The sequence below is a fragment of the Podarcis gaigeae genome, assembly GCF_964106915.1.
Source record: "Podarcis gaigeae genome assembly, chromosome: 7".
In the NCBI taxonomy this organism is placed as follows: Eukaryota; Metazoa; Chordata; class Lepidosauria; order Squamata; family Lacertidae; genus Podarcis; species Podarcis gaigeae.
In genome coordinates, this window is record NC_139683.1 from 62,212,272 (window position 1) to 62,237,464 (window position 25,193).

The window sequence follows — 25,193 nt, forward strand, 5'->3', positions numbered from 1 at the left end:
TCGTTTACATGATGAAAACATACTCTTCTGATGTTATTGGTTTTTGTGTTTTTTAAAAGAAAATATCTTTTATTGATGTAAAGCAAAAACAAAAAAAAAATTGCAGCAAGAGGCAATTTAATGGAGCCAGGAATTTTATTGAAAGATGCTGATCCCCTGGGCTTGTCTGGAAAATAAGAAACATGTTCAGAGATGATGCGTCCTGCAGGCCTTTGAGGTTCACAAGAGAAGGTCTACCAGGAGGTTTGTCTAGACTGAGAGTTAACCTTCTTGTTTGAAATGAGGAAAATAGCACCAACATTTTGCTTATGAAAGCATAAAGTGTTCTGTGTTTGATTAAGGATGTTGGGCAGGTGGGTGTTTTTAGCTCAGCGACACCACAGAGTGTTGTACTGTCAAAGAGGAGTACTGTCAAATATGTACAGAAAATAAACAGGAGATGTAATGCAGCAAATGACCTCTAAACATATGAGAGGGTTTAACAACCCTTGGCGTCTTCTTTCCAGGATCCAAGAAACTTTGATTTTTTAAAATAAAAAATATAGTTACGAAGGTTGCATGCCACCCCCGATCTCTGCCGAGTGGCAGCAACCTTGCAGGAGGTTCCAGATACTTACTCGGGGTCTTGTTTCCATTGGGAATCAAGGTGTGGCGAAGACTGCTAGGTCTTTAAGAAATACCGTTTATTAACACATATTTACACTGGAAATTTTCAATGGAGGGAGTGCAGAGTTTACAGCATTTACATTCACATCTCAAGAGGGGCTTGGTCTCCACAGCTGTGCAGCATCAGATTCCAACACATCTCTGTACCTCTGTCCCAGGCTGACTTCAGGCTGACTTCTGACCCTCAGTCCCTGCATGGAGCCTTCCCAAGAGCCTTTGCAGAAAACAACTTTCCCCCCTCTGTCTGCTGGCACCCCTTATCCAGACCACTGTTTTTTCAAAAGGGCCCATTTTTCCTGTGTGACATCACACCTCTTGTATCCTCCCCCTCAGTGGCAGAGAATCTCTTGCCCTGATGATGGCTTTCACTGATGTGTTAATGCAGTGGTTCTCAAGAAACTTTCTCTGGGGCACACGTTTCAGAGTAAAAATTTGCTCACACCTAATTTTAAATTGATAAGAAATACGTTGGAAAACAAAAAGAAACAGCTCCTAGCAGTGCTTGATTTATGACACATAACACAGCTACTTTGTAATACAATCATGGGGCATCTAGAAAGTATCAAACAATGCAGCTACATAGGAACATGAGTCATTCCCAAAATATAATATTGATTGTCCTTGAATCTTCCTGGCACACTTGCCATCCTCTCCTGCCACACCCTCTGAGAACCACTGTGCTAATGACTTGCTTCCAGCACCTTTTGTCATTTTTAGTACCGCTGCAGCAGGAAGGTAAATGGTGTGCTGTTGCACCAGAAGCGGTTTCGTCATGCTGGTCACATGAACTGGAAAGCTGTCTGTGGACAAACGCCGGCTCCCTCAGCCTGAAAGCGGCATGAGCACTGCACCACATAGTCGCCTTTGACTGGACTTAAGCATCCAGGGGTCCTTTATCTTTACCTTTACCTATCCCAGGTAAGGCCCTGGCCCAGCATCTTCCCTTCAATACTCCAAATACCAGCTAAATTCTACCGCTTTACTAATTTCTAATATTCACCATGTCCAGCAGTTATGGGTGCCCTTGCACCCCTAAACTCTGTTACTCTAGATCTGTAACAATACTATTGGAAGATTTTTTTTCCCTCCCTTGGTTCCCAGATATACTCACTGATCGGGTTTGCATGACTTAGTAAGCCAAACTATGGTTTCCTGGGATTTGGCTTAGCACAGGGAAGAGGTGGGAATAAGATTTCCTAGTTCAGTATATATTTAGGCTTAGTTTCAGTAGCAGCTGCGGGCTAGAGGGTTTTCAGAGCGACTGCTCTCCATTACTGTACAATCTCTTGAATAATAAGCATTCCATCTGAATCCAACTTTAGGCAAAGTTTCACCAGCTTTTGGTTTCATTCTTTGCAATATGAACCTCTTTTGCACAGATCACATACCCTCCAGCATTTCTCCAATGAAAATAGGGATGTCCTATTTAATGCTGATGGTGGTGGTGGTAATTTTATTATTTATTCCACTTACCTTATACCCTTTATAGCCTTACTAAAATCAAGATACACTATGTCCACAGCATTTCCCTGATCCACCAAGTTTGCAATTCCATTAAAAAAAATCCCAGATTGGTCTGACATGACTTATTTTTGAGAAACCCATGCTGGGTCTTAGTAATCACAGCATCCTTTTCTAAATGCTCACAGACTGACTGTTAAATACCAGGACTTTCCCTGGTATTGATGTCAAGTTCATTGCTTGGTAGTTACCTGAGTCTCCCCGCCCCCCTTTTGAAGAAGGGGACAACATTTGCCCGCCTCCAGTCAGTAGTGATCTCAGCTGTTCTTTAAAATAATGCATTTAAAGAAAACAAGAGAGGGTCAGCCAAACAATTTTGTTTTTGTGCTCCTTTGTTCAGCACTTCTTTGTTTACATGGCTCTGTATGTAATTGTGTGAGTCTTGATAAAATCATACAAACATTTAGCAGGACCGCACCTTGCTTGCCTGGTCCCTGAGTAGTTGCTAGCAGCTCCCCCAAACTCTTTCTTCTGCACTTTGGCCTAAATGCCAGGAAACAAACCCAATAGGCAATAAAACACAATAGCAATTATCATTTTTGCAACCTGTTTCTCCCCAAACAAATGCTCTGTAGAAGAAAAGAACCGCTGAAGCCTTTTAATGAACTGTTTGAACAAACAATGGCTGGGGCCCAGGTGCTTGATCTAACGGTGATGCAAACTCACCAGGCAGCCTTTGCTGGGTGTTTGTTTCCTCTTGCAATTTGTACAGCTGCAGAGGGAGCAAGGGAGAAACAGGCTCCATCAGGAAGCCCTGGCTGTGGGGTGGAGGAATACTACTGTATGTAGCATGTGGGCCAGAGGTACGGCATCCAAAGCAGCTGCTCAAAAATCCAAATGGTCCCACAAACTTTAAAAGGTTGGTGACCCTCACCCTGTTCACTTCAATGGGATTTCTACTGACCAGGTGCATTGCTAGGTTCTTAAAGGACACAGGGCACAGTTCACACACATTGGTGTAAAATCTCTGTGTGCTATTATCTATGTATGGATGACTCTGGGAAATTTTGCCAGCGGATGCTGAGGTCTCACCATGCCCATCTGTCCAATAAGCAAAGTCCAGAAGAATTAAATGGAGGAAGGAACAGGTCTGCTTCAGAAGACCAAGGGCTCAGGCCCCATAAGCCAACACTTAACAATTCCCCAGCTATCAGTGCAGAAAGAATGGGGATGGTTTGCTCTGTTTCATATCATGAGCATTGTTTTTATTTCGTAAAGTGTTGGAACAAGTTTATAAGTTGAAATAAAATATAAGTGTTAGCAACAGGCCTCTTCATTTTTCTTTTCTCCCTCCCTCTTTTCTCTTCTTGTCAGTAGTACTTCAAAAGAATGTAAGATCTGGTGCTCTGAAACATTCTCTTGTATGTGTGTTTTATGGATTTTCCACTCTCTGATACTTCTCAGCTGAGATCAGGCCACCTAATAGGTTTTGGGAATTGACAGCATTCTGATGCAAGAAACAGACAGAATAAAGTTCAAAGGAGAAAATATGCTTCTTTGCTGCTTATTCATGTGTTTTTAAAAATAGGATGTCTGCATTGTATAGCATCAGCATGAATAGGATGACCCCGCCTGCTTAATGAATCAGAATGGTGCAAGGTCTTTTTGGATGAAGTAGGGGAAAGAAGACTACTTTTTTGCATTAAAAATATCCATTAGAATACCAGGACCACACACACTCTCTTCAAAATATCTCAACTTCAAATCAATCAGTAATCAGAACATGGACACCTCCTGCTTGCATCCCATTCTGGCACTCAGAAGCAAGGCATGCCTTTCTCTATATATGTTTAAGAGAGTCATGGAATCGTCATTTGGCTTTAGGTGATATTTGGTTTTCAGGCAGTAGTGGCTACTCCACTGCAGATGTGCCTGGAGGAAGCAGATTATCTAGATCCTGTTTCTTGTTTCAGGCCCTGGAACAGTTTTAATCCTAGAACAGCCTTGGTCGCCCTGATTGGTCACCTTTATTGGAAGAGAAACAGGAGGAATGTCACGCTGTTGGTTCTCCGGAATGTCTCAGCAGCTTTTGATACCATTTACCATGGCGTCTTTCTGGAACAACTGAGAGTTGGAGGAACTGTATTGCAGTGGCTCCACTTCTACCTGCAGGATGGCTACCACAAAGTAGCCCTAGGGAATGGTTCCTAAGCCCCATGGCTTTGGGGCTGTGAAGTCCTGAAGGGGTCTGTTCTGTCTCCCAAGCTATTCAACTTCTATATGAAACTATTGGGAACTGTCATCTGGGCATGTAGAGCACAATGCCATCAGTATATTGATGACGCACAACTCTATCTCTCCATTCCATCTGAATCATGAGAGGCCATGAATATGTTGGACTGAATGGAAGCAGTCAACAAACTGACACCAAAAAGATGGAGGAAAGTAGGTGGGTTACCTGCTCTGGGAGAAGTTGTGCTACCCCTGCCACTGGAGTCCCAAGTGGCTTCTGTGGCTAGAAGTGTTTATGCCCAGCTTAGGCTATTTTGCCAGCCATGACCACCCCTGGAATGGGATAGACTGGCCTCAGTAGCCCATACTCCAGTGAGTCTGGTGAGAGGGTCTGCCCAATGGGCCATGTAGGCTTTCCTTATGTCCTTACATTCTAGACTGGGGCAACAGTGCAGAAGTTGGGCATACTGCAAATATTGGAATAGTTAGCAGCACCAGCCTACACAAGTGTATACCTTCTTCCCCTGATGTTGGCTGGATACAAAGGGCACAATTGTGCGCTGAGCCTCTGTATGGGAATGTGCAGATTCTGTTCAGCCCTTCAAGTTTGTTTTGAGTGGCTAAGTTAAGCATCCATCCATGGGTGGGTAGGAAAAGCCTGAGGCTACAGATTATCCTGATGTTTTCTAATTGGGACCAAGTTAAAATAGATCTAAATCCCTAGCGCAGACAAAATATGCTCTCATACTTAGTGTCGGATAATAATTATGGTTTCTCATAAAAGCTGCTAATGACAGCTTGCTGTTTTGTGACCCAAGGGAGCATCTACTTTGAGTTGTTTCATGCACATTGCCTAAACAGCTCCAAAGAGACCACCACAATGTTGGGCTGTCTCCTGGCACAGGGAAGTTCTTTTGCTCCATCTGCCTACTAGCATTAAAAAAGAAAGAGGAAAGCATGCAATATGAATGGACAGCCTCCCACCTGCTTTCGGCCAGCCTTTCTCCCTCTCAACTTCTTCCTCTAGTAATGTTTCTCACTTCCTTCAAATCCTTCTTTGGGACAGGTTGTGTGTTACTGGGATAATGCATCACCAATCTCTGCCCTGGCATGGCTGGATGGCTCTCAGTTCAGTTTGGTAATGTCTTTAGGAATGAATGGTGTCAATTAGCAACTGATTTGAATGCTGCTCAATCCAAACATGTCATTCCACTTAAGGCTTGGCAACAGTGAGATCAAAGCACTCCATCACTTATTTAAGGGAGTGGGTGGCGCTGTGGTCTAAACCACTGAGCCTCTTGGGCTTGCTGATTGGAAGGTTGTCGGTTTGAATCTGCATGACGGGGTGAGCTCCCGTTGCTCTGTTCCAGCTTCTGCCAACCTAGCTGTTCAAAAGCACACCAGTGCAAGTAGATAAATAGATACCACTGTGGCAGGAAGGTAAACGGCGTTTCCGTGCACTCTGGCTTCCGCCACGGTGTTCCGTTGCACCAGAAGCGATTTAGTCATGCTGGCCACATTACCCGGAAAGCTATCTGCGGACAAACGCTGGCTTCCTCAGCCTGAAAGGCAAGATGAGCTCCACACCCCATAGTTACCTTTGAGCGGACTTAACCGTCCAGAGACCTTTTACCTTTACCTTTACCTATTACTTATTTAATAGTATATGCTGCCATCTGATAAAATATCAGGGTATGATCAATGATAAAACACCGTTAAAAACAATACAAATAATAATTTTAGTGTTTCTTTCACCCAGTCTATGTGTCTCTTTTCTCCAGACGCTACAGGAGCCCCTAAAAAGTGGTTTCCATGTGTTTCCGGTATCATATTTCTCAGCTTTCTCCACTTCCCCAGAAATCAAATGTCTAGGGGCATTGCTACAGTGTTTCACTTCCTTAGGTTGGGAGTGCAATGGAGATGTCATATCTTTTAAATATCTGTTTTATGAGCATATAAGCAGAACAAAGTGATCTTCTGCAGCAGGCAGCAAAAAACACTGAGCCTGGGTCAGATCCCCAAAGCAATGGTGTGGACTTCCACAAATCTCTGGCTTCCAGGCCAATTAAACTCCTTTCTTTATCTCTCTCTCTTTCCCTCCCTCCCTCCCTCTCCCCTCCCTCCCTTCCTCTCTTTGCCCAAATTCTAAGGATAATCCAGCTACAGCTGGCATCCAGTGGTGAAGCTGCATGCTCCGGCACCAGGGGCAGAGAGCAGGCAGGGGCGTGGCTGCTGCGCATCCCGGGGGCATGGCACACCACCCACGGGGGCGTGGTGTGCACCCCAGAGGTGTGGCATGCCACTCGCAGGGGTGTGGTGCAGGGTGGGGGGGTGCGTGGAGCGTGTCCACGGGCTGCCGCGATGGTACCCCCCTCCCCAATGGTGCCAGGGGCGGTGCGTTCCCCCCGCTCCTCCGTTCCTGACATGAAATAGCATTTCATATTTGGCTGTCGACAGCCTCCGTGAATTTTTTTTTTATTACCACCTGTCAAAATTTAGATATGCAAGAGATGCTAATAAACCTAAAGTGTTTGAATTCCTGATTTCCAACTACTTGTAGCAGCGGAATTCACAATGCTGAGCCAGTATATTTCACATTCCACCATTTTGCAAAAGGTGATTTCAGCTCTGTCCTGGAGGAAGTGGCCCATCCCTAGAGTACAGGTGTGAGAAAGCTTTGGCCCATCAAGTGTTACTGAACTACAACTCCCACCAGCCCCAGCCAGCATGACCAATGGTTAGGGATGACAGAAGTTGTAGTTCAGCAGTGTCTGGAAGTCCCAAGGTTGCCCATACCTGCTGTAGTATTTATTAACGAATGTGAATGTGTTGCAGCTTTCCAATGCTTCTCCAGTGCCCGGTTCAAGTGTTCATGAAACACATGGTCTCTGCCCCAGAAGCCATTTCCCTATGTTAGAGATGCGTAGGGTTGCCAACAGTAATTATTATTATTATTATTATTATTATTATTGTTATTATTATTTCTATATCCCCAGGGGCGCCGACTTATAAAAAATATTGGGGGGGGTGGGGGCCCATACCGACTTATAAAAAATATTGGGGGGGCCCAAGACCTCCAAACCGCTGCTGCTGGGGGAATGAAAGCGGCGAGCCCCGGGCTGCCCCGACCTTAAGTGAACCTGTGAGGGCCCGCCCTTTGCGGCAGCTGATTGGCTGCCGCTGTGGGCGGTGAATATTAATGAGCTAGGGGGAATCCCCGCTTCTCGCGGGGCTGACGCCAGCCCCGCGAGATTGTTGATGGGTCGAGAGCCCGCAACCCCACCCCCTCTCTAGATCGGGAGTGGCTTTGTTTTAACTCATTACTGAATGTATTTTAAAAGGTAACTATCGTCAAACAAGGAAAATAAAAAATACCAACATAATTTTGTGATTTTACAAAGCATAATATAACTAATAATTTTCTCGGGCCCCTTCAGGCCCCATGGAGTCGGCGCCTATGTATATCCCGCCCATCTGTTTTAGGACCAGCTTTTTCTGGGTGTAGTCATATAGCACAATCACTCTACGTAAAATAAGGTTGTAGGAACTAAATTTATGACTGCAATATCACATGCTCTCCCTGCCTTTCTGTTGATTTATTTTCAACTCTATCATTCCAGGAAGCTGTGTGGTGCAATAACCCCTATGTCTGTGGGTGGGGAACCCATAAAATAATTCACCACTACCGTGTTTCCCTTCTCGAATGGGTGGAGGGTGTTACTATAAATAGGTGGGGGAAAGCAACTTCTCTTATTTCTCACGTCTGTAGGTTTTATTGTCAAGCGATGAGGGGAAAACAATGATGGATGTGGAGGACTTTCCTGTGAATAAAACGGAGAGAAAGACGGGGAGAAAGACAAATATAGAGAGAGATTGAACTCTTGAATTAAAACCATGTGATTTCGGCCTTACTTGAATCCACCATTATGGGAAAGCGTTCCAGGCCTATGTGACAGCAAATATATTCAAGAGGGAGCCTTTTAATCCCCTGAAAATATTTGCTCCAACTGCTATGATGGCCTTGGAAAGGCTGCAATGAAAGCATCTCCTATGGCATGGGAAACTGTGATGGGGAATGAATAGAGTGTGCATGTATGCATGTATGCCCCACCCACTGCTGGCTCTAGCCACGCCCACTGGCATGTGACTCCTGCCTGCCCTTCCATCACTGCATGTGACCCTCCGGGGGGGGGGGGAATTGTTGCTCACCCCCTCCTATGGAATTCTTCTGATCCCCTGTGGTTTCTCCCACAAATAAACCCTATAGAGTGGGTGGTGACTGTAGTTCAGACTTCGCCACAAGCATCATCAACATTACAAAGAGATAAAAGAACTTTATTATTACTATTACTATTATTTATTAAATTTGTATACCACCCTTCATCCACAGATGTTAGGGTGGTTCACAACATAAAATTACTATATAAAACCCACAAAATGCATAGTACTATTAAGAACAACAAACCAATAATCGCCCCTCCCACAACACATTTAAAAGGGAATCAGATGATAATCAGCCAAAGGCCTAGCTGAAGAGGAACATTTTTGTCTGGCACCTAAAGGCGCCAGGTGAACCTCCCTGGGGAAAGCATTCCACAAACGGGGGGCCACTGCAGAAAAGGCCTGCTCTCATGCCCTCCAACATTTCACCAATGAAAATAGAGACGTCCCATTCCATAATGATAATTTTACTATTTATACCCCACACATCTTATTAGGTTGCCCCAGAATTCTGGGCAGCTTCCAAAGTATATAAAAACATAATAAAACATTAAACATTTAAAAAACTGGTTTGCCTTCAGACTGCTCGGGGGTTGGATAACTCCATACCCTCCAACATTTCTCCAATGAAAATAGGGACATTCTAAGGAAATGCATCTTAAGACAGCATCTTAAAAAGCAGAGACATCACCTTGCCAACAAAGGTCCGTATAGTGAAAGCTATGGTTTTCCTAGTAGTGATATATGGAAGTGAGATCTGGACCATAAAGAAGGCTGATCGCCGAAGAATTGATGCTTTTGAATTATGGTGCTGGAGGAGACTCTTGAGAGTCCCATGGACTGCAAGAAGATCAAACCTATCCATTCTTAAGGAAATGAGCCCTGAGTGCTCACTGGAAGGACAGATCGTGAAGCTGAGGCTCCAATACTTTGGCCACCTCATGAGAAAAGAAGTCTCCCTGGAAAAGACCCTGATGTTGGGAAAGATGGAGGGCACAAGGAGAAGGGGACGACAGAGGATGAGATGGTTGGATAGTGTTCTTGAAGCTACCAGCATGAGTTTGAGCAAACTGTGGGAGGCAGTGGAAGACAGGAGTGCCTGGCGTGCTCTGGTCCATGGGGTCACGAAGAGTCGGACACAACTAAACAACAACAACAAGGAAATGCGGCGCATTCTGGGATCAAATCAGAAACTGGGATGGCTTCTGTAAATTAGGGATGTCCCTGAAAAATAAGGATGCTTGGAGGGTCTGTATTCTTTGTTGCCACCCTCTAAACCTCTCAATGAGGAGGCACATGAGAAAGGGCTTCAGAGAATGATCTCAGGGTCTGCATAGGTTCACTTTTCTGCTCTGTAATATAAGGAGGGGCATTCTAAAATCCTTAGCAGGTTTCCTATATTCTTTTGCAGAATCCTAGATCAATATTCTTTTCTATGGTGTTTGAAACAAGAATATCAGAACTAAGCAGCCAAGCCTCAGCAGAGAGTCAGAATGGTGTGACCGTCTTTGAGCACCAGAAAGGTCATGCTTTCATAGCATCGGTCACTTCCTTTCACAGTACAATATGATTGTGAATGTGGAGGAAAATGTTTATTATCCTGTTGTATATTCCCACCTCTTCCTCCCTCTTTTTCTCTTTGTGTGCTTTTTGAATATAGCATAAAGTAGCAAGGTAGAAAAGCCATAAATTAAAAAAGAGAGAGAGAGGAAGGGATCTGTTTCCTGCATTGTTAACTTTGAACTATGTGTCTGCTTCATAGAATGAATGTGCATTTCAGAAGCCCTGGGAAAAGGTCAGCAGATACTTCAGGGGTTGAAATGCTTATTTGCACTGAATCACTTTTTGCCGTATGTCGCTGCCTTTCGCTGAAGGGAGAGACAGGAAACTGTCTACATGGAAGATAAGAAAGTGGGAATAGGATGGAGCAGGTTACAGAGATTTTAGGGTGCAGAGATTTCTGGAGCTTAAATATTACAGAATGTATTGAGGAAATTTTTATAAGCAGGCTAGGAAGGTCAGAAGGTTAGACTGAAGCTGCAATTTTATACACAGTCAATGGGAAGCAAGTTCCATTGCATTCTGTGCGACTACCTTTTGAAGTGAACAGGGATAGGATTGCACTGTTTATTTAGAACTTAAAACAATCCACTAAAACACACTAAGCACCATTTTAAAAAAGTTATCACCTACCACATCTAATGAGGCTAAGGAAGGCCTGAATAGAAATTTACAACATACATAGAAAAGAACTACGGTATACACAAATAAAGACACTCGCGGGTCTGAAATAGACCTCATAGTCATTCATTTTGGATTTCAGAACACTGAAAAAATATATTACAACAATTGAAGTATGTATATATAATGAAATTTTGAATAGTATTATTCCATAGTATTAAGTACACATAGAATGTAAACATGACAAATGCGTAAATATAAAGAAAATATAGAGAAACCAGAAGTGTTAAGGTTAAAAGGAATAAGGTATGTATTATGTATTATGATGGTGAGATTTGTAAAATCTGTAAAACCAATAAAGATAATTAAAAAAATAAGGCCTGAGTAAGCAGGTACGTTTTTAAAAATTGGTGACATATCAGTTCTGTCAGCACCTACTGGTACCAGAAATAGTACCTCGGGTTAAGAACTTTGCTTCAGGATGAGAACAGAAATTGTGCTCTGGCGGTGCGGCGGCAGCAGGAGGCCCCATTAGCTAAAGTGGTGCTTCAGGTTAAGAACAGTTTCAGGTTAAGAACGGACCTCCGGAACGAATTAAGTACTTAACCCGAGGTACCACTGTAGTTGGTCAAGGGAGCCATGGACTCAAAAAAGTTGAAAACTTCTGATTTACTGAAACACTTCGGCAAAGCTGCTTTGATAAATAGTACCACTAGATTCCATGATTGCCTTCCATTGGGGCAGTTCCCAAGGGACTCTGCCACTAGAGAATGAGAATACAAAGTCTGCAGTGGTATCATTGTCAAACAAGAAAGCTAAATGAGGTCAGCCAATGAAGCAGCAACAGGGATCTTTTGGAGGATGAGTGATCATCACTAACCATATGAATGGGAAGCAGAGAGAAAAAGACAAGCCTGACCTTTCTGTCAGATCCCGAAGCAGCCATACACACAAAAAAGCATGGTCACCAAAGGAGAAAAAAGTCAGACACCATTGTAACTCCAAAGTCATTAAACACAAACACAAAACAAAAGTGCTTATAAGTATCTCTTCTCTATCAAATGGAGAGTAAAGCAAAGATTTACTCAGGGCTGGTCCAAGACGTTTTCCTGCCTGAAGTGAAGAAAAAGATGGTGCCTCCCCTCCCCCTCATGTACAAAAGTCTGCCAGAATACAGTTGAATTTTGCTTTGACACTGACAATGAGATGATACCCTCCACCTAGCTTAGGAGGCACAGGCCAGGTGCGTGGCACACACAGCTCCGTCAGCTCCTTGTGCCTCAGTATCTGCTGCCTGAGACAGCTGCTTCACCCTGCCTCATGGTAGGACTGGCCCCAGATGCACCTTCCCCTCAGGGAGTTTTGGAATCTGAAAGATGTCCTAAATGACATTGCTGTTGCTGTGAAAATGGACCAATCACATGGAAATAATAGGTGACATTCCTGAGTGGTCTCTATCTGCTGGCACACAACTGTGTTATTGTCATACCATATTAAGTTAAATTTGCAACTCTTGAACCTTCACATATGGCACACCTTTATCTGCCTTCCAGGGCAGACTCAAAGAAACAGGGATAGATCGCTCAGTTGGTAGAACATGAGACTCTTAATCTCAGGGTTGAGGGTTCGAGCCCCACATTGGGCAAAATATTCCTGCAACTCTACAATTCTATGATTCTAACAAAAATAAAGGTTTATAACATTTCTGTGATTCTGACCCAAAGGCACAAGTAGCAATCAAATACTCATATCAGAGTTAACTGCACTTTTTCAAACTTTGTAACTTCTTTCCTTTTCTCTCTGCTTATTTACTAAATCTTCAGCAGCTTGCATGTATTCTTGGTTGAAGAAATTTGGGATACAGGTTGCAAGTGATATTTTCAGGTATAGTAATTCCTCATTTTACCGGGGGTGGTAGCTCCAAGGGTTATTATGCATATACATAGTCAGACTCTTGGAGCCATCCCACAGGTAGCAGGTGAGTGCCAAAAGCTTAAAACAGGTATAGGCAAACTCGGCCCTCCAGATGTTTTGGACTACAATTCCCATCATCATTGACCACTGGGCCTGTTAGCTAGGGATGATGGGAGTTGTAGTCCCATAGCATCTGGAGGGCCAGGTTTGACCATGCCTGGCTTAAAAGCTCTTTTCATGCTGGGTCCACTTGGCTTGCCTTCTGGGCAAGGCTTGCTCACTGCATCGGCTCTGGAAGGCTAGGGGTGATTGCACAGGATCTCACAGGAACTTGGATTGTTCCATTATGAGATCTCACAAGAGTATCCCAGAGCCTTCCAGAGCTGGTGCTTGCCCGGCAAGTTCTTTTCACACTGAGTAACCCCAAGAGGACTCTGCACAAAAAGAGCTTTTCAGCTCTCTTCTCCACCTTGCTTGGGATTTGACTTGAGCAATTTCAGCCAGCTCACCTTAAACTGCATGTGGTTGGAATCATGCAAGTCAAATGTGCTTAAGATGAGGGATTACTGTACAGTGAATATTTGCAGTGGGTATTTTCTCTGTCAATCTCCTTACAGTGTAAGGCTTACATTAGGCGTAATAACCTAATCTGGATCAGGAGAACAGTGCTAGATCAGGGCCTTGTGGCTGCTTTTTCTTCAAAATAATAGTGATAGTGATAGTGATAGTGATAGTGATATAGTGATAGTGATAGTGATAGTTACCACTCTTTTAAAAGTGTGATTAATGTAACATGTAGTTTGGACCTGAGGATTCTCTATTCAAACCAGAGCCGGGCCTTCCAGAGAGATGACCACTTCAAGTAGCAGATACTGAGGGATGTGGTGTGGACAAGGCTCTGTGTGCTATATGACCAGTCAGTCTCTGCACTCCCTAAGCTAGCCTGCTGCCCTCAGGTGCAGTGGAGGACACAACTCCATTGTCAGTATTGAAATAAGACTCAGTTGCTAGTCTGGTCAGCATTTGTGTGTGGAATGTGAAAAAGTGCCACCTTGTCCTTTGCCTCAGGCAACAAAATGTCTTGAACTGGCCCAGTGGTTGGTGGAGTCCAATGAGAGTGGTAGGGTGAAATGCAGGGAGCTGAAACAGTAGATGGAACCAGAGCCAATAACAGGCAGAGCCAACTAATTGTGGTTTTGTCACCATCCTCCTGCCTGCTGAGTTCTACAAGGGCAACATCAAGACTAAGGAAGAGGACACTAGCAGACGGTGTTGCCCCTTGTCTGGTTGTAAGAAAGATAGTGGGCAGGTGGGGCTGGCTGAGGGCAGACCAAGGTTGGTGGGGCAGTGCCCTGTTTGCTCTAATGGACTACCCTCCAAGAAGAGTTCCCCAGCCCCTCTTGAAGAACTACAGTTCCCAGGGCTCCCTGTGGCCAAAGTGAACCTGTTTTCAGTGATTTTATTCTAAAGAAAATATGCAGAAAGCAGACAGAGCTCCAAGGACAATTAGCTCCCATAGTAGCAGGGGCAGATGGGAGTTGGAGTCCAACAATACTTGGAGGGCCCCCAGCTTGGGGAAAGCATGGAATTAAAAAAAATAACATTTGTCTGTGACTTTTAGAAAGCGAGATGTGAATGAGTGAGAGACAGATGGTGACATCTTTAAGAGTAAGCTACGTTTCTGCTGTTGCCAATGCAGGAAGGGGGGGCCTTTTTATGCACCATCTCCAGTGAATCTAGATGGTTGGAAATGTTTCAGTGATACTGAAGCTGCAACTTTGACCTGAGGCATTAAAAAACACACCAAAAAACAGATGGAAACAACCCACAATCTTCTCAGAAAGGCATATTCCAATTAATCCACAGTCATCACACATACAAATGTTTTTCAGAACACCCCCCCCCCCCAGTTTCTGATTCTATTTTGGGTTTCAGAAACTCTTTGGGGTTTCTTTTGTGCCTTTCCCCCCAAAGTCTGAACTCCTCCACTTTTTCATGCTGTCATTTTACAAAATGCTTAAATCCTTTCTGGGATGGAAAGCTAGAGTCTGGCTCCAGCAGATGTTTTGTTTCCAGATCCATTTAAAACACACACACACACACACACACACACACACACACACATACACCCCTACCTCTTTGGGATTCTGATTTTAGCGACTTTTAATGGAATTGTTTCTGTGCTTCTTCCCCTTTGTGATGTCGGATTTTCAGTGTGTGTGTGTTTCTCTGTGTTACAATCAGTGATACATAATAGCAAGGCTGCCCCTTAAATATTTGCCTGCAAAAATGTGGCCTGTGCTTGAAAAAGTGGTTTGGCACCAAGCAGACATTTCTCAATATCCATTTACCAGATGGATCAACTTGTTCAATGCAACAGAAAAAGTTAGTAAACTGTGTGGAATGCTCTTAAAATACATTGCATTGTTTACTAGATTCCTCGTTAACCGTATGTCTTATGGTATTTTATAATAAAGTATTCTTTAAAATATTTTTGTTTTAGTCTGTAATATTTCCTAACAATAACAAAAAGAGCTGCAAATGCATTTCTACAATATCACTATGGAAAAATGTGCTCAAGTGTTTCCATAAATCAAATGTAGCACTTTGGCATTAGCTCTGAGGCAGTAAATTTAGAAAATTAGGACCAGATGAGTTTAAAATAGAAACTTACATAACTTTTCACCGAGATACATTTTTATATATTTGTGTGTGTGTGTGTGTGTGTGTGTGTGTGTGTGAGAGAGAGAGAGAGAGAGAGAGAGAGAGAGAGAGAGAGAGAGAATGTGTGTGCTTAGAATTAATCAAATTTTACTTTCACTAAAATATTTTGGAAACTATCTGAATCCTATTTGATCATTAAGGAGAATCTTCTAGGATTTCTTTGGCCCACCAGCTAACGGGGCACCAACACAAAGATCAAATTGTTCAAACTTACGTTAAATCGTTTTATAAGCAAATAATGCATACATTGCCCATCTTTTTCTCGAAGAAAACAAAACAAAGTTCCTGTCGAAAAATTGACTGGTGTCCTGTGCTTTTCAACAGTGGGAGATGGATCTCTGCTACTGAAGTACAGTCCATCTGGAAGTTTGAATCTGAAGCTTTTGAACTTGACTCTGTGGAGTGACACTGCTGTCTCCCTTTCACCTCCATTTTCCTGGAAGCAGCAGCAGAAAGTGCAGACCTAACTGGTTCCCGGAAGAAACAAAACAATCATCCATTTCCTTTCCAACACACGAGAGCCCACCTATGAAGCAAGGTGAGGTGACCAACCTCAGGCAGCAGAATCCACAAGGACAGCAGATTCCAATCTAGATCTTTATTCCTCCCTTGTTCCTGATGTTCCTCCCAACATTCCTCTGCTTCCAACTAGTTTCTGAGACCAACTGCTTCTCTCTTCTGGAATCCTTCCCACAGTTCTATCTAGAGATCTCAGGAATTGAAACTAGGACCTTTGGCACGCAAGGCCTTGTCCTCTGCTACTGAGCTATTGTCCTTCCCGGTGAGCTACGGTGAGCATTGAAGGACAATTCTATCAAATGGTATTAGCCATGAGACTTCCTTGTTCCCAGGTAGAGCACCTCTGAGTACCAGGTGCTGGAGGCAACCACAGGGATGGCCATCACCGTTATCCTCTCCCCATAAACTTCCAGAGGGACCTGGCTGGCAGATATTGGAAGCTTGAATGTGGACTTTGACTGTCTCCCACAAGGCAGGTCTTCTATTCCCATTCTAATTCATTCCTGGTTGTGGGCGTTCACCATTTCTACTTCTTCTTTTTTAACCGTGGGTGTTTCAAAAAAACGCCTCCACCCAAAAGTAGTCAAACAGAGTATGAATTGAGTCTTTTCATGCATTGTTCCACAAGGACTGTATCACAGTAGCCCCATTGTTCTGCCCTTTTAGAAGTCAGATTTCCCAATGATTTGGATGGTGATGGAGGAAATTAGGATGCTCTCCCCAGGGTGGACAAGGGGGAGAGAGTGAAGCCTGGGGAAGGGGCAAGGAAAATAATACATTGGGCGCTGCATCAAAGGTACATGCGACTAAAGAGACACTAAAAAATGCCACATGTTTTTGAGACTATTGTTCCACTTCTGTTATGGGCACAAATATCACTCTTTCTTTTCCTCTGGCACAAGTGGGAGGTTTGGCATTCTCAGTTTGACTGCTGGAGCACATCTACAAGGAAGAAGCATTCAGCACAGAAGTCGACAGCAAGTTGGCTTTGTTTCAGAAATGAAAGAATCTTTTAAAGTGTCATTAGAAGCAATAAGCTCCAGCACACCACATCCTCCCATTCCATTCCTCCTGCTCTCTTCCCTACATAGCTCAGATTCCTCCTTGACTCCCAACAACAATGGCTTGTGCCCGAGTGGGCCCAGCAGAGACACTGGACCCGAAGTTTAGGAGACGTCTATCTTCTTGGTTCTGACTGTTCAACTCATACAATGATCTGGAAGAAAGAGGTGCAGGAGAGAATGTACCTTCCACAATGTTGACTGGAAACCACTGTATGTAACATGATCACCCATCTTTCTTATTGTTGTTGGATGTTAGGAATTTGCTTATTTATCCATCTAGAATTAGAGCAGGGAACTATGTGTCACACAACAGCGCAAAATAGGAAATTGGGTTTCTTCCACTAGAGCTGATGGTCATTTGGGACATCTAATTAAATTGTTCTGAGTGGAGAGGGTCACACTCTCTCCTCTGCTTCTCTCTCCCACTGCCACTTTCTCTTGGCACAGAGTCAATGGGGGGGAGTGTGTATGATCATAGCATTAAAACAGATATGGGACTCAGCTAAAGGTAAAGGGACCCTTGACCATTAGGTCCAGTCGTGACCGACTCTGGGGTTTCAGCGCTCATCTCACTTTATTGGCCGAGGGAGCCGGCGTACAGATTCCGGGTCATGTGGCCAGCATGACTAAGCCCTTCTGGCGAACCAGAGCAGTGCACGGAAACGCCGTATACCTTCCCGCCAGAGCGGTACCTATTTATCTACTTGCACTTTGACGTGCTTTCGTTGGCAGGAGCAGGGACCAAGCTACAGGAGCTCACCCCATTGCGGGGATTCGAACCGCCGACTTTCTGATCGGCAAGTCCTAGGCTCTGTGGTTTAACCCACAGCGCCACCTGCGTCCTGGGACTCAGCTACACAGCTGCAAATAAAGTGTTTTAAATGTGTTGTAAAGTGCAATATACAAATATGACTCTAGATGGTAAAGTGAGCTATTCAAAATTCAATGTATTTTTCAAAACAGTTTTTTAAAAAGTATTTTTGCAGCGTTTTTTTTATATGTGTGTAGATTCCACCATGAACTGTCATGTTCAAAAGGTTTGTTTTCTGGATCTTAAAACCCTATGGTGTTTAATGAGGCTTATTCCCTAGTAAATGACTTTAGGATTGCAGTGTCAACACACTTTTACCACTTCAGAAGAAAGCCAATATGGCCCCCGTCTTGGTTAAAGATCGACCTTAAAATCATGTTTATTGCCATCTACATTCTATGAAGAATATGGTGAGCTGGGTTTTAAATTGCTGCTTTTATGTTTCTGTAATTGTTCTATTTGTTTCTTACCTAATTGTTTCTGCTATATTTGTTTTTTAAAGATATCTCTGTGGCTTTAATTATATTTTGTAAGTCACCTTGGGATAGAAGTCAGCATGTAAGAACTCTGAATAAATAAATAAAGGACTGGAAAAATCTCAGATCTCACTATTTGTTAAAGCAGAGATTAGTGGGCATTTCACTTCATTGACCTGACCTCTGAAAACTGTAATCAGTATGCTTAAGCTCTCCCCCTTAAAAAAAACCCAACACAAACCAGGCCTGCTAGCTACACACTTTCCAGTACTTTCCCCTTCCATATATCCTTTTCTATATATAGTTTTACTAAATCAGAGAGTCTAAATTTTCCAAAAGGGACCTGTAACATAATATTGGGCTGTAAACCCATTAACATCTACAAGGTTGTTAAGAAAACCTAAGTAGTTGTATTAGCCACAAATATGCCCTTTATAGAGGTTTGTTTTATTTTGTCATTAATGTGCAAGGATAGCAGTTTCACATTCTCTAATGTCCCTTTCAAACTGTATCCAGTTTCTGACATTTTTAAAGTCTCAGGAAACACTGTAGATCAAAATGACTGTGTTAAGCTGGAGTCCTTTAGCCCAGAGGAAAACAAAAATAATTCCAAAGCAGCCCCTGAGAGCAATTTGATATTTTCAGCATTGTTGTATTTGACATTGTTGTATGTTGAGCTTTAAATACTGTGAAGTCCCACATTTTAAACACTCTACTTATTATTCAAATTACTTATGTGTTTTGTTGCTAAATGAATAGCTGCAGGTCTGCTGTGACAGCCTTAGAAAAGCTTGAAATAATATAGGATATGAATCTAAATACATAAATGGCAGAGCATTCCAAACCCCCTGGTCTATTGTGCTGGAGGGGGCTTGGATGGAATAAATATGTCCCCCTGCCCAGTCTTGCCCAGCTCTGCTGGTCTCTGTAAGTGAGAATTTTGCTCTCTTCCTTAAACAAGGACAGAGCAGTATACCCTCCAAGTGTCCCAATTTTCCTGGGACAGTCCTGGAATTACAGAAACCATCCTGGTTTCTGATTTGATCCTGAAATATCCTGCTTTTCCTTTTCCTCCCCTCCTCATTTTTGAAACAAGTGTTTGCTCTATCTGTGTGTGTGAAGGTGCAAAAACGGATTCCTGTTTATACTGAATATAAAGTATCTGCACCAAATGAAGAAAACTGAAGCTGGCATACAAAGCCCTTCCTAAAATTTTGAAGGAAAATGTAACCAATCCACTTTAAATTCTTTAATTGCAATGCTTCAGCAGCCAGCCTTTTTTTTTAAAGGAAATGGCTGGAGTGTTTACTCCTTTATTGTAAATGGAGCCTTACACTGTCTACTCATAAGTAAGCCCCACTGCATTCATTGGAGCTTACTCCCAGGTGACTTGGTAAGGACTGTGCAGTCTTACACTGCAATCCTCAGCATTTTTTTTTACTCATAAGTAAATCCCACTGAATTCAATAGTATTTATTATCAGGTATGTTCCTGATCATTTTCACAGTTTCTGTTGTTGTTGTTTCCTGCCTTTTTCCTTGACAGAGACACGAGGCAGCTTACAGCTAAAATTTTATTTCATTCCATTTATCTGTGGAAGGTGTTCTACATTATCCTTTCATTCACAATTTTTTTATTTACAACAGTCTTGTGAGGTGGGTTCAGCAGAGAGGTTGCAATTGTCTCAAGTAACACACACACACACACACACACACACACACACACACACGATGCATATGTGTGCAGCAAGATCAAGCATGGGAGTATTTTCCTGATGCAGAATAGAATGTTCCTATTTTCATCTGAGAAATGTTGGAGGGTATGAGAGCAGTCATAGGAAACTCCCATAATAGCCTAAGTCCATTGCCAACTAGTCACTGAACCATATAAGGACAGTATCCACACAACCACATCACATAGTCTACTTTCTGTAACTTGGAAAGGCTGTCTATTCCAGATTTATCCTAGACCAAGAGAAGTATATGAAGGAGATTTGAACACGAATGGTAATTCTCCCTTGAAGAAAAGCTCTGGAAGGAAGTAGGAATCAGAGTGTAGTGTCCAAAGTGCAGAATGGTTTAATTCTGGTTTGTGAATACATTGATATGGTACCTATTTATCTGATATCTCCACATAAAATGCTTGGCCAAACAAGTCTGTAATATGGTGTCCAAAGGAAAGCAGACCCTCCAAGTTTCCCTATTTTCCAGTGACAGTCCCAGATTTACATAAGCCGTCCTGGTTTCTGATTTGATCCTAGAATGCCCTGCTTTTCCTTAGGCCGTCCCTATTTTCATCGGAGAAATGTTGGAGGGCATGGAAAAGGACAGAGCATGCCCAGATCAAGATGAATAGCTGGTCTTCTCCAGAGCCTCTGGAGCTGCCTTTGCCAACCCCAAAGTTTTGGACTACAATTCCTTTCAGCCGCAGCACCCAGCTGTGGTGCAAAGCATTTGGCGGTCACGAGGTTAGCAAAGCCTGCTCTGAAGGCCGAACCATGTCTGCTGAAATACTTGTACACCAGGGATGGGGAAACTGTGTCCATGCTGGCTGAATAGCCACTGAAGGGCCACTGGCCCCCCATCCCTGGTGCATAGTAATCGGGTAACACAATACAGCTTACTGTTCATTTTTATATCACTGGAAGCAATCCCAGTCCATCTGCAGCACTTAGAAATACTGGTGCAGGTCCAAGTTGGTCAGAATAAAAGAAATAAACGTGGAGCTCTCTCACCAGAGGAATGCTTTGAGACTCAGACTGGAGGCTTTTCAGTCCAAATCATTTTGTCTGGCTGGAGTTCCTCCAGTCAAGATAGTGAATGTCTGGCCAGAAATCATCTAAACCTAATAAAGAGGCCCAGTTAAAAAGAACGGCAACAGCGTTTCACTTTTGACTCATCTCTCTCCTGCCCCCACGTGAACCCAGCGGGCTTTTCCGATTTGGCCATGGTTTTATACCACCAGGCATTGGGGTCACTTTAAACCAGTTTGCCTTCCAACACCTAAGCAGCATGTAAATAAGACGTTTTCCCCACACAAAACAAACCTTTGGCCTTTTTATTTTTGGACTGAGGAGACAATGAGTGGGTGGTGTTATGGGAACATCTTATAAGGAAAAAAGGGGAACAATTAAGGTGTTAATGGGAGAAGAGATCTCGCAACTGAACAGGGAGACTCGCAAGATGCATTTCTGTCCCTCAAAATTATAAAGCCCCCCCCTTTAGTCAAAGTTTGTCTGATTTTTAAAACAAATACTCCATCTTTATTTCAGGCTCTCACCAGTAGACGCAATGTAATGGGCGATACTTTCCGCGTATTTAAATGGTACAGGGTTCTAATGAATATTCCTATATCTCTGCAGCGCCCTCTGCTTTTGCTGTCTCAGTGAAACACTTTAGATATATATTCTGCCTTTGGTCTGGCAGAAACAAAATGGAATGAGGGATCATGGAGGGAGGCATCACCCAGCAAAACAATGTCACAAGCAGGGCTCCCCCCCCCGAAACTCAGTTCCGGCACATCTCAGGTGGGCACCATTGCCATACTAAGAGAACAAGGGAGGTGTTTGTGGTGATTTCCGGCACATCTTTTCCCCAGTAAGCTTTAACCTTATTGCAAGGTTACTGTAACCAGTAACCTGATTCGCTACACCACTGATTCGCACCAAAGAGCAGTATTAAAAAGAAAAAGTTTCCCTTGCAGGTACAAGCATGGGCGTAGCCAGGATTTTGGTTATGGGGGGGGGCAGCCAAAGTTGTTGAGGTTTTCTTGGGAAATCTTGGGTAAAAATATCCTGTAAATGGGATATTGTAGGGGGCAGGCTTCTGCAGGGGGTGAATGACAGAACCTCACATAAATGAGTATTTTCAATGCTTTTCTATAATTTTTGTGGATCGGGGGGGGGGAACTGTCCCCCTGCCCCCCTTGGCTATCCTCATGGATGGCAACACTTTCTGAATGCTCAAAGCCCTTCACGTCCATTATCTCCACAATCCTTGCAACAGTAATGTGCTGAAGGACACTAATGCCGCAAGAGACCTGCTAGTCTGCAGTGAGAAGTGAATTCATTAAAAAGATGTATGGCAGCTCTGGGCCCCTGTGAGCCCAGCACATCCCATCTGTAGAGGTGCTGCCCGCTGTGTGATTTACCGTCTGGCCTTGCAGTCTTCTGATCAGCCTCCACTGAGAGAGGCAGTTCTGCTGTTTACACAAATGATAATTCCTGAGCCAGAAACATAGAGGTATTCAACACAGTGCCCCCATTCTAAGGGTGCTGAACCCCAGTTCCCACCAGCCTCAGCCACCAAGGCCAATGATCAGGGATGATGGGAGCTGTCATCTACAGCAACATCTGGAGGGCCACAGGTTCCAGAGAAGACGATGTCCTGCCTATTAGAATGACTCCACCAACCCAGGCCTGGTCTGCAGATATGAAGGGCAACATGCATCACCCAGGGACCCAAGGGTGAGATGGAGGTCACACGCCCTGCCTTCAAGGAAGAATTGTGTGGCAAAGGCAGAGCAACCCACCCCCTTCTACTGACCATAGTAGAAGCAGAAATAGGAAACTGGGCAGAGGGAACCAGGCAGAGGGCCTTCTCGGTAGTGGCACCCGCCCTGTGGAACACCCTCCCACCAGATGTCAAAGAGAACAACAACTACCAGACTTTTAGAAGATATCTGAAGGCAGCCCTGTTTAGGGAAGCTGTTAATGTTTGATGCGTTACTGTGTTTTGATATTTTGTTGGGGGCCGCCCAGAGTGGCTGGGGAGGCCCAACCAGATGTGCGGGGTATATATAATAAATTATTATTATTATTATATTAAAATAACTTGGTGTCATGGACTGGTTGGATGCAGAGGAATGGTGGGAGGCAGCAAGGGATTTACCACTGGCTGGTTTACTGCTGACACTTAGTGGCAAAGAACTAGTTTCCTAGGTTTCCTTCCCCCGGCCCTCTTCTTCCCAATCCCAGTTCCTTTTGTGTCATAACTTTTAGATTGTAAGCTTGAGGGCAGAGACCATTGTATAATAATGTATTGCTAATTGAAAGCTACCCTGGAAGCTTCAGATCCAAAGAGCAGGGTATTTTTATTTTTTTAATAAACAGATAAAGAAGGCTTCCTGGTTAGGCTGGGATTTTTATGTGGGCAAAGAGGATAGATAGTCTTTCATGCCATGGGACCTGTCTTAGTGACCGCAGAGCTGAGCTCTGTCACTCCTGCAAGAGGCTGGCCGGGTCAGGAGGGCATGTAAAAAGGTAAAAGGGTATTGGGAAATGATTTATAATAAATGGAAAAAAAATGTTTAATATTACACCCCCCCCAAAAAAAAAACCACCCCAGAGTTCTTTTGTTGGGGATAACCCAGACTAAAATTCCCAGGTGTCAGAAAAGGTTATTTATGTATGCAACAACTGCGGCCCATGTTTTGCTAGCCCCAAAATGGAAAGTGAGGGAGGTCCCAACTAAAGAGGATTGGCAAATTAAGTTGACAGAATATGCACAACTTGCAGATTTAACATATAGAATAAGAGAGCAAGAAGATTGGAAAGCATTTATTGAATATCTGGAAAATAACTGTATACAGTTGAAAACACTGGCAGTGTTAAGATAAAATGCAGCAGAGTAAATAATTTTTGATGGATGTAAAAGTGGAAAATGGATTTGAATGGTTATAATAAAATATGCAGGGATGCACATGATATGTAAAATGAACCATGGTAAGAGGAGAAGGGAAGTCATTGGTTATTTTAAGGTTTGTAAAATGTTTATTTGAAATTGTAAAACAGAAAATTTAATAAAAATTATTACATAATGAAGAAAGAAAAAAAGGATGCAGGGTCAGGAGAGTGATTTACACAGGGAACATTGGATGGGCTTCTCAGAAGAATGTCAAAGCTATCTTGTATTTTAAATTTCAGAGGTTCGGTGGGAGCACTGCCTTTACATCAACCCTGGTTGGCAGACCAGACTACTTATCCCAGTTTGTGGTGGTGGACTCCACCGAAGCAGAGAAAGTGTGTAAGAGAGTAAGTGTGACTTGAAGAATCCATATGTTGCTGGACTTCAACTCCCATCACCCACAGCGAGGGATGATGGGAATTGTAGTCCAACAAGACGGCTATGATTCTTCAATTTACATGTTTTACTTGGTTGTAGTTACAGGAATAAGGGACGCGGGTGGTGCTGTGGGTTAAACCACAGAGCCTTGGACTTGCCATCAGAAGGTCGGCGGTTCGAATACTCGTGACGGGGTGAGCTCCCGTTGCTCGATCCCTGTTCCTGCCAACCTAGCAGTTTGAAAGCATGTCAAAGTGCAAGTAGATAAATAGGTACCGCTCCGGTGGGAAGGTAAACGGCGTTTCCGTGCGCTGCTCTGGTTCGCCAGAAGTGGCTTAGTCATGCTGGCCACATGACTCGGAAGCTGTACGCCGGCTCCCTCGGCCAATAAAGTGACATGAGCGCCGCAACCCCAGAGTCAGTCACGACTGGACCTAATGGTCAAGGGTCCCTTTACCTTTAGCTACATTCAGAGAAACACCACAAAAGTTGCAAATAAAGAGACAAAATCTCATAGGGAACAACAGAAGCAGCAAATAACAGAAAAACCCCTTTTCGTCCTAAATGCCGATTTCACGCAGGGCCTATGGGGGGTCGTGAGAAGTTTTTTAGTGAATCCGGTGTCGGACCTCACTTGGGCTCCAATCTCTTATATTTGAGACATGGGTGTAGCCAGGACTTTGGGGGGGGGACAGGACTTTTGGGGGGCAGAACCGACGTGATTGGTCAGTTAAGTATGTGTATTGTTTCACTTGATTAAGGGGGGAGGGAACAGCTGCCGCAGGATGCGAGACTAGTTTACAAGAAGAACGTTCAGCGCCTTCCCCACGTTTTACTCCAGGCGGGAGCAACGCGTGTTAAT

At 43.6% G+C, this 25,193-nt stretch overlaps 1 protein-coding gene and 1 long non-coding RNA gene across 3 annotated transcripts in view; one reads left to right on the plus strand and one right to left on the minus strand.

Moving 5' to 3' along the window:
• Positions 1-7,994: 7,994 nt before the first annotated feature.
• LOC310848418 lies at positions 7,995-16,416 on the minus strand. 2 transcript variants are annotated; one of them, XR_014566347.1, is made up of 3 exons: positions 15,952-16,416; positions 15,614-15,866; positions 7,995-8,180 (listed from the first exon to the last, which is right to left on the minus strand). It is a non-coding gene; the product is annotated as an uncharacterized lncRNA (long non-coding RNA). The 2 variants fall into 2 exon arrangements; XR_014566348.1 differs by having other exon boundaries at positions 15,646-15,866; positions 15,952-16,413.
• Positions 16,417-17,011: 595 nt separating this feature from the next.
• NEDD9 (neural precursor cell expressed, developmentally down-regulated 9) overlaps positions 17,012-25,193 on the plus strand; it is a 67,429-nt gene continuing 59,247 nt past the window's right edge. Inside the window, exon 1 of the mRNA XM_083747194.1 lies at positions 17,012-17,192. The gene's annotated coding sequence lies outside the window, so the exon portion shown is untranslated. The remainder of the gene's footprint in view (positions 17,193-25,193) is intronic.